The sequence below is a fragment of the Pteropus alecto genome, unplaced genomic scaffold, assembly GCF_000325575.1.
Source record: "Pteropus alecto unplaced genomic scaffold, ASM32557v1 scaffold44, whole genome shotgun sequence".
NCBI classification, from domain to species: Eukaryota; Metazoa; Chordata; class Mammalia; order Chiroptera; family Pteropodidae; genus Pteropus; species Pteropus alecto.
The window spans coordinates 4,624,783-4,635,641 of NW_006436812.1; positions in this window are offsets into that span (position 1 = coordinate 4,624,783).

The window sequence follows — 10,859 nt, forward strand, 5'->3', positions numbered from 1 at the left end:
TGCACCGTGTCAAAGACCACAACAGCCAGACATTAGTTAAAGCGATGGGAAAGATATTTTATTCAGTAAATACAGACAGTAAAGAGCGGAGCGTCATCCCCTTAGACTGGGTCTTTTAAAGGAAGAATGAGGGAGGAGAACGGGGTTTAGAGTCAGAGAAGTGAAAAATTCCAAAAAGCTGGTCAGTGTAGATGTGATTAGGCTAGGTGTGTCTGTTAGCCCTGAGATGTGGAAATCAGGAGTCTGTCCCCCAACGGAGCAGGGAGACAGACGCCCTGTCCTTCTTGATTAGTACTTTTCAAAGGAATGGCTCTCAGATTCATGACAGGTGCTTCTGGGTTTTAAGAGACACATATTCACAATCATAAACCCTTTTAGCAAATGCTCTAAGAAAGGGAAGTCAGGAACCAATCATGTGTTGGCCAGAGCAAACAGTAAATTTTCCTGGCAGCAGCGTTGAGCTTTCTCAGGCAGGCATTTTAATGGGGGCTGGGGTTATCTGAGCCTTACGCTGCTAGGAGCCATGCCAGTTTGGTCCTCTTAGTGCAGGTTTGGATAGAGTGGTTGTGTGCTGAGTTCTGCAGTTCTCAGGCGGCGCCTTGCTGTTTTTTCGTTTGTTTGTTTTTGTTGTTGTTTGTTTGGCACATTTCCTTGTATGGCTATATCAGTTTTTTTAACCAGGTCCGTACTCACCACCCAATTCTCAATGCCCTTTTCTTGCAGCAACTGGAACTACCCAGCAGCTAATCATGGCACCTTTGTTCCTTCCTAGTGAGTGAGCAAAACTAACATCTGATCCTGCAAACAGGGCAGGCAGAGAGGCTGCCAACCCTAATCCTGGCTCCTGGATCCCAGCCATGATACTGGCCTGGCAGCCTGCCCATCGCAGTCACCTTTTCCTGCCATGGGCAAGCTCCAGGAGGACAGGAAGCTCCTCCCTATGCAGCAATACCAAGCACTTCCTTCCTTGCTTGTCAAGGCTAGCATACTCAGCCTCAGCCAGGTAAGCCACCAAGCTTAATAGGGTAGACTGGATATGTTCGCCAAACGCCCACATTCCACCTTCCTGAACACTGTCTGGGAGCTAAAAACAACTTAAAGTACAGGCAGAGAAGGGACACTATTAAAAATTAGCTTAATAGTCACTCGGCTGGCCCTTTAGGGTGGAAATTAGAGTAAATTAGGTGACTTTCTCTTTAAAGGTCGATGTATTTTTTGGAAACTAGGACACTGTCATCATCTCAAAATACTCCTCGTTGCTGCTCACCACTTTCCTACTCTCTGATACTTTGTGTCCCCCAATCTTGGGTGGAGTTTCAGGCTATATTCATTCATATAAGCCAAAGACACTGAAGCAGGTGGGGATGGGGACACTCAGGAGGCATTCTGACTGGCTTAGCATCAGAAGGCCCCTATCGAAGGCCCCTATCGAAGGCCCCTATCGAAGGCCCCCTCATGGGAGCAGATGGCAATGGTACCCAGGCACCAATGTTTGATGTCCTTTTAAGCTGACTTTTTTAACCCTTCATCCTACTGCAATCTCTGTCCCCCACTCACTCCTCTACATGTGATCTTTCACAAGAATCTTTTATGTTCCTTTTACTCCACTGGATGTGAAAAAATGTAGATATTCCATATGTTTTTACTTTATCTCATCCTTTTAAAAATTCTATCCATGTGGATGCTTTATAATGTGAAAAAAAATCAGCTAATGATAGAAATCGGGATTCTTTGAAGAAATGGCTGATCCTAGGATTGGGGCAAGAAATGCACTAGATGAGTTTGCAGATGGTGGGAGGGGAAATGTTTTAAGTTTTTTAAACAAGTGTGTGGCAGAACCTTCTAAAGCTGAACATCCACATACCCTGTGACATAGCAATTCACTCCTGGGTACAAATCCAGCAATAGCTTACATATGTGGTCACCAGAGACATGCAAGAACTACTTGATGTAGCCTCAAACTGAAAACTACCCCCTATCTAGACAATAGAATTAATAAATAACACAATGGGAAATACTATTCAGGGAACAAGCAACACATGGATGAGTCCTCTGTTGTGGAGTAAGACCAGAAGAAGTGTTCCAATAATATGACTTCACTTACAGGAAATTCAAAAACGAACCAAATGGACTTCAGATTGAAGTCAGGATCGTGATGGAGGAGAGGAAGCGACCAGAAGGGGGCACCAGAGGAGCCTCAGGAGTGTTGTTAAATTCTGATTCTATAGGAATGGTAGCTAAAGGGCTGTTTTCACTAGCTAGAAATCCATCGTGCTCTTTATTTTTTATTTGTGTGCATTTCTATATGTTACATTTAAAAGTTTACTTTAAAAAAAGCGAATGAAGAGAAACTAGTTTGCCTATTGCTGTAGCCTTGGACTTGAGTGACAGCAAGTAGAGGTAGAAAAACAGGCAGATTTGAAAACTATTTAGGATATCAGACCTATGGAACTTAGAGATTGATGATATGTGAGAATGAGATAAAGTGAGGGGGTCAAGGATATATCCCAATTTCTGGCTTGAGTGATTGAATAGATTATACTACATTTGCCTAAATAGAGAATACCAGAAAAGACAAGTTTGATGTGGAATATTAATTCAATCTACATTTAGTGAGGATTTACTATGTGCTGGGCACTGGGAATATAGCAGTGAATGGCAACAAAGTCACTCTCGTAGAGCTTGCATTTAAATGGCTGGATTAGTGGTTTTGAACATGAAGACTTTGAGGCATTTATGAGACAACCAAGTATCAATGTCGAGTGGACGAAAGAGTTGAGAAGCAAAATATAAATACAAGGCTATTGGCACTAAGAATTGTTACTGAGGCCACAGTGGCTATGAAACCACCAAGGGAGGTATATTAGTTACCTCTTGCTGCATAACACACGATCCTAAAACATTGCAGCTTAAAACAAATACTTGTTACCTCAAGATTTCTGCACCAAATAGGGTTTAACTGGGTGCCTCTAGCTCAAAGTCAAGAGTTATATAGGCAGGTTGTCAGCTGGGGTTGTGGTCTCATTTTAAGACTTGACTTGGGGGAGGAGAATCCATATTGGCTGGCCTTGGGCCACTCCACAGACTCGGCTCCCCAGAGTGAAGCAAGCAAGAGAGTGAGAAGGTGCTTATGAGAGCCCCCAAGAGAAACCACAATCTGTTTACAACCTAAACTCAGAAATGATGATACCCCATCACTAAACAGACTGAATTCTGTTTATTAGAAGCAATTACTAAATCCAGCCTACACTCAAGGGGAGTGGATTCCACAAAGGTGTGAATAACGAGAGGCAGGGATCACTGGAAGCCAGGATGAAATGGAATAAGAAGAGGCCCCCTAGGCCAGAGCCCTTGCAGGTTGCCAATAAAGTTAATGATCAGGTAAAGAAAGATAAGTTGGTGAAGAAGACTGAAAGACACTGGAGAAGTAGAGAAAGAAAAACAAGAAATAGAAGAGTGTGGGTCCCAGAAGCCAATAGAGTCCTAAGGAAGATAGTAGTTCAAATCCACTGAGAGATCAAGATGGGAACCAGTGAACCAAAGAGACGTGGTTGTAGATTATCCCCAGTGGGGGGAGACAAAAGTCAAGTAAAAAAAAAAGTAGTAAATGAATTACAGATTGATAAGTGCTATGAAGGAAACAATAGTGCACACAGAGAGAGAATGCTTTTTAAAGGATGGACAGAAGCGGTTGTCCCTAGGGAAATGAAATTTAAGAATGAAGAGGAAACTGGGGTCGAGGTGAAAGCATCCATTCCAGGTCAGGCCGGTAAGGTGGGATCAGACTGGCTTGTTCAGGAATTGAAAGGTAGTGACTGGAACATGGCAGGCAAAGGAAAAGAGGGCATTAGACGAGATCTGTGGTAGGAAAGGGCCACCGGGGTGAGCCATTTGGGTTTAGTTCTAAGTGCAATGGGAAGACACAGAAGAGCTTAGAGCAGCAGAGTGAAAGGACTCGATTAAATAACTTGCTGAAATCACACAGATAGCAGCAAATAGCAAAGCTGAGACTGCAATTCAGGCCTTCAGAGCCTCAAACCTCCTGCCAGTAAGACAGACAAGGAGATAAAAAGCTTGGAGACAGACAGTGAAGAAAGACTGTGATAGGCCAAGGCTCACCTCACGTTCTCGTCAACATCCCCAGTGCTTCTGTACCAGGGCTGGCCCTCAGTAAGGGAACCTCAGTGAAGTTCCTCAGCGAGGGGTCTGCCTGTGCCATAAACACCCTCCAATTGCTCCTTCAAGATTGTGACAGCCAGAGGAAAATGATGAGGTTACAGCTGCAGGAAAAGATGTTACTAATGCAGTTTAGAGAGAGGCACTTAAGCCAATGGATTACCTAGAGGCTATTCAAGGGATCATAGTACTTTTAATGATAATTCTTCCCAGAGCTGGAGAAGGATTTCTCCCTTTGCCCTGAATTATTCTAAATAGAGAAATCCTGTGGAAATTGAAAATACAGGGAAATTCATTTTTCTTTTGCAATCTCTAAAGGGATGAAAGATGAAGACCCCATCAGTCAGCACTGTCAGGTGCTTTTGCTTACCTGGCTGATACTAGACTTAATTTTTTTTTTTCGCATTTAATAAATAAATGGTAAGTTGAGTGTTTTGTTATTTTTTGAGACCACCAATTACTTCCAAATAAAAATCTAAGGTAATAAGTAGAATAGTTTAAGTTTGCATTTTCAAGATAATTTTACGAGATACTGAAATATACTCCATATAGGTAGATTAATGTTAAAAATCCTTTGGGGACGTGTTTATCACTTACTAAATGTTACGAAATAAGTAACAATTCAGCTATTTCAGAAGAATTTTTGTCTGTGGATAATACTCTGGGAGAGGGGAGTGTTTTTTCAAACATCAGGAAGAATTTGAAGAAATTCAATGTTCATTAAGCGCCCCCCCCACCCCTTTTTTCCTGCAAAGTATCTAGTTAATGAGAAGTCAAAAGGAATCTCTGCCTCAGAGACCTGGTCCTATCCAGACTGTGAGCCTCATGGGGGCAGCACTTGTCCATTCCACTCAGCCCACGTCCATTCAGCACATTTCCAGAATGAATGAATGAATGAATGACTGGTGCATGCACGCGGTGAGCCAGGAGCAGGGATATTAGGCAAAGCCCATTTGGCAGGCTGAGATTTAGGAACAAAGCAGGCCAAAAGCTACTGTTGGTCTTATCTCACTCCAGGCACCTACTTTTCCGCCTGGATGTTGTTCTGGTAGTTGGGTCAAGCAGGAAAGGTGTACTCCTGATTCGAAGGCCCTGGAAATCCGTGTTAACAGAGAACCCAGAATCTTCCTGCTGCGCTAACCCTGTCTTTCACTCGGTACGCTCCAGGCCGAACGCCCGGAGACAACCAGATAAGATCCTTACCCAGACAGGCAGGTCTCCCCGTCCAGCCTCCCCGACTCTGAAGGGTCAGGTATGAGATCGCGTCCTCGAAGGCCACAGCCATGGGAGCGCACGTCAGTCCTGGAGCAAAGGTGGGGGCAGTGGTAGCAGCGCCTGAGGAGGATGGGAAGGCCCAGGACTGGGCGCCCTGGAGTCGCCTCCGCCCAGCCCCGCCCATGGGCGGGCTGCAGCAGCCCGGGGCTGAAAACCTCGGGGGAGAAGTCCGCGCGGTTGATCGCGGGTTGGGGAGCACGCGGCAAACCTCGGAAGACGGTGGGACCTACCTGGCTGCTCTTCAGTCGTTTCGTCCGTCCTGAAACGTGCCAGGCGCTGGACTAGGCGCAGAGGACGCGGAGCAGACAAGGGAAACACCACTGTCTGCAGGGAGCTTGTGGTCCAGTGAATCCCACAATAGACAAAGGAACAAGATAAGCCCTGGTGCTAAGCGCAGGAAGACAGAGACCCTTCAGAGGAGCCAGAAGGAGCTCAGGGTCTGGCCCAGACGGGCCTGGGACGAGGGGCTGCTAGCCCCGAGCCTCTGGCTGCTGTGCAGGTGGCCTCGGGTCCCCAAAACGAGTCGTGCTGTGGGGGTGTCCACGGGCCCTGAATGCCCAGGGGGCACTGCAGAATCCAGAAAAAAGCGCCCTCAGGGCTGCCGCCAAGAGCACAACCAAAAAAGGCCTCTTAGAGCAAAAGGAAAGGATTGACTTTCGAGTCAAGAGTCAGTGGTGAGGTCACTTCCCCTCCCGGGAGACCCTGCTTTGTTATTGGTAAAGCTGGGAACAAAAGCCTCCTGACAGGATTCTTGGGAGGATTTTAGGTGGCAACGTTGATGGCGCCCTCTCTAACCCCATTACATGGTCCTGTTCTGTTTCCTTCTTAGCGCCCACCACTGTACCCTGGTTTGTAAGCCCCTGGGCTCTCCTTTCTGCTTACCTGTGTCTTCAGCACATACAGTTGGAGCTGGCACAAGGCAGGCCCTTGGCAAGGATTCGTTGCATGAATGAATGCCTAGCAAAGAATCTGGCACAGCAGGCATTTTTAAATGGCAGCTCTTGTGCCCCTCCCACTCCCTCCACCACCACCCCCCAAAATACCAGCGAACAGACCCCCTAGGGGCACAGGGCCAGTCCTTGTTAAGAGTGAGATAGTTCTTACATGAAGGAGTAATTAGACTCAAGCAGTTGGAGGTCGGAATTTGGATTAGCTGCTTTGTCTTTATTTCTTTGGCCCCGCCCTACATTCTCCCCACCCCAATCCCAAACTGGGAGGTTAAGGGTTAACTCTAGGAAGCCCCCACATCACCTGGATGGGACTGGGGCAGGCAACTTCCTGTTCCATTTTCCCGGAGTCCTCCAGGCTGGCCGAGCCTGACTCTGGTCCTGCGGCTCTCAGAGAACCCCAGCACCTCCGCCTCTGGAGTGGGAACCTGGAGTGGTGAGTTCCAGGGAGGCCTAAGGTGCAGGCTGCCAAAACAGACATAAGGGGTCACAGCAGCTTGAAGAGAGAATTGGAGGGAGGAAGGGGACGTTCCAGGCCTCGATGGTCAGGTGAGGGGTTCAGTGGCTGGAAGAAAGTCTTGGGAGGGTGTGGGTGGTCTGTGCTGGAGAGGAGCCCAGTGCCAGCCAACTTGGCCAACATCAGGGAGGTGGTAAGACTTCCTATGACATGGGCTTGCTGTACCCACCGGGGAGAGGAAGACAGGCTCCATGTGCCCCCAGGTGGACTAACTGGCCTCAACTCAGCCCAGCACTGGGAGGAGAGCCTGGTCGACAAAGACAAGCAAGCCTGTTCTGCCAACTGTGTCCAAAGAGAAAGGGAAAGTTCCTAGCCAGAGACCCCAGCTCTGGGCTCTCCTGTTGTCTGAGCGGGTTTCCTAGCAGCACCTCCACCCTGGGCTGGTCTAGCCTATGCCTCCCCCATCTCTCTGGGCTCCAAATTAGGTTGGTCAAATATTAGAGTCTGGTTGTAGAGTCTCCCCACCCCCTACCTCAGCCCACCCCCCACAGATATGCATACTAACAGCTTTTGTCCCGGGGACCTGGGGGTGGGGTAGGGAGGAAGAGATTCTAAGGCCAGCTTCCCTGGAATTCTACCTCTTTCAAACCTTTCGGTGAGATCTCACTTGGAGGTTCCGGCGCCCCTTCTGTCTAGGCCTAATAAGGGAAATTCGGAACCCCCTTATTATTTTCTGATTCACGCTCTAATTGCCAGCTAAGACGAGGCAAATTACACGGGGCCGGAGGAAAACTTTCTGTTTCTGAGCTTTTGCAAGGTGATCAAGATTAGCATTCTCAATTTAAAGCAGATATCTTTGGCGTGATCTTCAACAAGTTACCCATCCTCTATGAGTGTGTTCTTTGCACTTGGCAAATGGAGAAATTACAATTTACCCTGTGGGCTGGAGTGGAATTAAGCAACCCAGATGAGCACGCAATACCTGCCAGCTGTTAATACACATGATTGCACATGATTGGTTCTCTAATTATTTTGCTCTTGCTACCAAAACACGATGAAACATAAACCTGTTTTCTTGAACATGTAGCTGACCTTTTCTGAACCACTTTTGTATGCATTCCTCAAAAATTACAACTGCCAAGTAGCCATTCTCATTCTGTTACTTCTACTAACAAACATCTAAGTCACTGTAAGTACTGGGTGAACAGTTATTGAAGGAGACCCAGTTCCCACTCGCAGACCTAGGGGAGAAATACGCTTAACAGAGAGTGATACTGGAAGGGGAGAGACAGGTGGCTGGTGTGTTGTGGAGTCAGAAGTGAGGTGACAATGGGTGGAAGAAGTCAATGGTAAAAGGAAAATCTCCACATATGGTTAGGTGCCAAAGTGCAGGAAAGAATGGAGTTGGACAGGCTTGAGGGAGACAGGAGATGCTGTAAGGGGTGGGGAGAGGCTGGAGAAGTGCTGGAGGGAGGAGGGGGAAAGAAAGGAAGATTAGGGAATGAAGGGTTAGACTTGAGAGTGGCAGGAAAGTGGAGGAGGGGAGGGAAGCTGGGAAGATGCTGGAGGAAGGCTGGAGAGATGGGGGGCGGCCTAATCTGGTGGTCAGGTGGTCAGGATGTAGGCCTGGGTCTTTGTTTTAGCATCTTGACCCTCCTCTGAGGCAGGATGTGCTAGGATCAAACTTAAAGAAAACAAACAAACAGGTTTTCTCTGTTTGACCACTTCACACCCCACTCACTTCACCTGAAAAGGAGATTCAGAGAACACTCAGCCCCAGCCCCACAGCCTCATATCAGGAGGGTTCAGCAAACTGTCCAAAGCTCTAGACTAGGCTGGTTTCTCCCTGGCTCCATTGTCAAGGCTGGGTTACCTTCTTGGGCAAACGTCTGTACCTCTGAGCGTTGGTGTCCTCAGTTATAAAATGGGACCAAATGTTAGTTATGCTCACTTGTGTTATTACTCAGTAATAATGAGAACAATCATAGCTCTTATGCACACTCACCATCTACTCCCTTTAGGTGTTGGGAAGTGATACGGGATGCTTTCTTTTTATCCCCGTGCCTGGGGTGTCCATGGGGTGGGGGTGAAGGAACGGGTTTGGGAGAAGCTCATTTGTAGCCTTGAGGCTGGAGAGCAGGGGGGCAGAGAGATGTTGCAATTTTGGTTTCTGTATTCATAAAATCATTCCTGCCTGAAATAAAATATAAAATTGCCCCCAAAGCCCTGGAACAGAAGTATAGGCCAGTTCAGAAAAAGGTAAGCCTACAGGTTGTGCTGAAGGACTGAACTGAGTAGCCTGTGAGTGGGGCTGAACCTGGGGCAGCTCCCACTTTGGTAGCTGGGCTACACCCCAAAAAGGGAGGAGTAGCCCCACACAACCATTTGGGGTGAGGGGCTGAGTGGGCTTAGGAGGGGAGGTAGGGGAAGTTGTCAGTCACATGGATCCAGTGCCCCCTGGTGGCCAGATAGAAACACTTGTTAGCTAGACTCAGATGGAATACCTCCCAGAGAGGTAGACAAAGAGGAAGAATCCAGAATTTTAAAAAAATTTAGCAAAGAAAAGGAAATGATTGCCTCTCCTGTCTATTACCCATGGGCACATCCACTAGAAGCCTCTGAAATAGGTAAGGCAGATTTAGCCTGCCTTGGGGACATATCTGTCATGAACTTCTGCAAGCTATATGCCTCAACCTCTCACCTGGAGACCCATCCACCCATCCCAGCTCCTCAGCTCGTCCTGGCCTCAGAATGAAACCCAGGAAAATGAGGAGACTGGAACACCAAGTGGAAGCTCAGCCCTGCACTAGTCAGCTGAGTGGCTTTGGCCTTGACTGCTGAGAGCCACCCCCAGAGCCATAAAGTGAAGGTCAGACTATCTAGTCAAAGAGAGATCATATGCATGAGCTTTCCTCCTAACCTTTTATCTTTAAATTTTTTAAACTTCTAGAGCAGTTTAAAGAGCAGTGCAATAAACATCCATATGCCCATCTCCCAGATTCCACAGTTGCTGTAATTTTGCCACATGGGCCCTGTCGGACCATAAATATGGCTGGACCTTCATGCCCCTTCACTTCCAAATCCTTCAACATTTAAAAATAAAGACATTTCCTACATACCACAAAACCAAAATTTCATCTCAGAAATTCATCTCCATTATCATCTAGTGCTCCATGTATATTCAAATTTCCCCAACTGACCCAAGAATAATTTAGAACTTTTTTTTTAACCCAGGATTCAATCAAGTTCCTTCATTTGGTTGTAAGGAGTGTTAGTCTCCTCTGGAGCAATGTGCCGCCTACAGGCACTTATTTTTAATAAACTAAAGAACCTGGGCCAGCTGTTTTGGGGAATGTGCTGTCTTTAGGATTTGTTTGATAATTTCCTTGAGGGATCATTTGACTTGTTCTTATTCCCTAAAATGCCCTTTAAACTGGAAGTTGGGTCTAAAGGCTAAATTGAATTGTGATGGAACATTTTTGGCAAGGACTCATCTTTGGTGGTTCCATGTACTTCCCATGGCAAAACATTAAGAGGCAGGGAAAGCCAGATTGTCCTCTATTGGGGGTGCTAACCTTGATTGCTGGGGTAAAGTGAGGAGAAGTTCTAACTGCTGCAGGAGTGGACAATAATACAGAACTGTCCATTTTCTCTGGCTTTGGGGCACTGGTCTGGCTGAGCTATTACCCATGACCAGTGCAAGAAATTATTCCTCTGGATACTATATCTTTTGGCATCTCTTAACACCACAGGTGTGGGAGCAGAGAAGGAGAGAGACTCAAGAGTGGAAGCAGTGAGGTGCCGAGGTGTCTCCCAAGGTGAAGGATGCTTGTAGAAATTGTCCCGGCTGTACAGGAACCAGAGCAACTTGGAGCAGTCAAACTGGAGGAAGATGAGGTTTCCGGCCAGGATGATCCCAGGCGGCCAGAGATCAGGCTCCGGCCGGAGGTGGCTCACCAGCTCTTCAGATGCTTCCAGTATCAGGAGGACATGGGGCCCAGGGC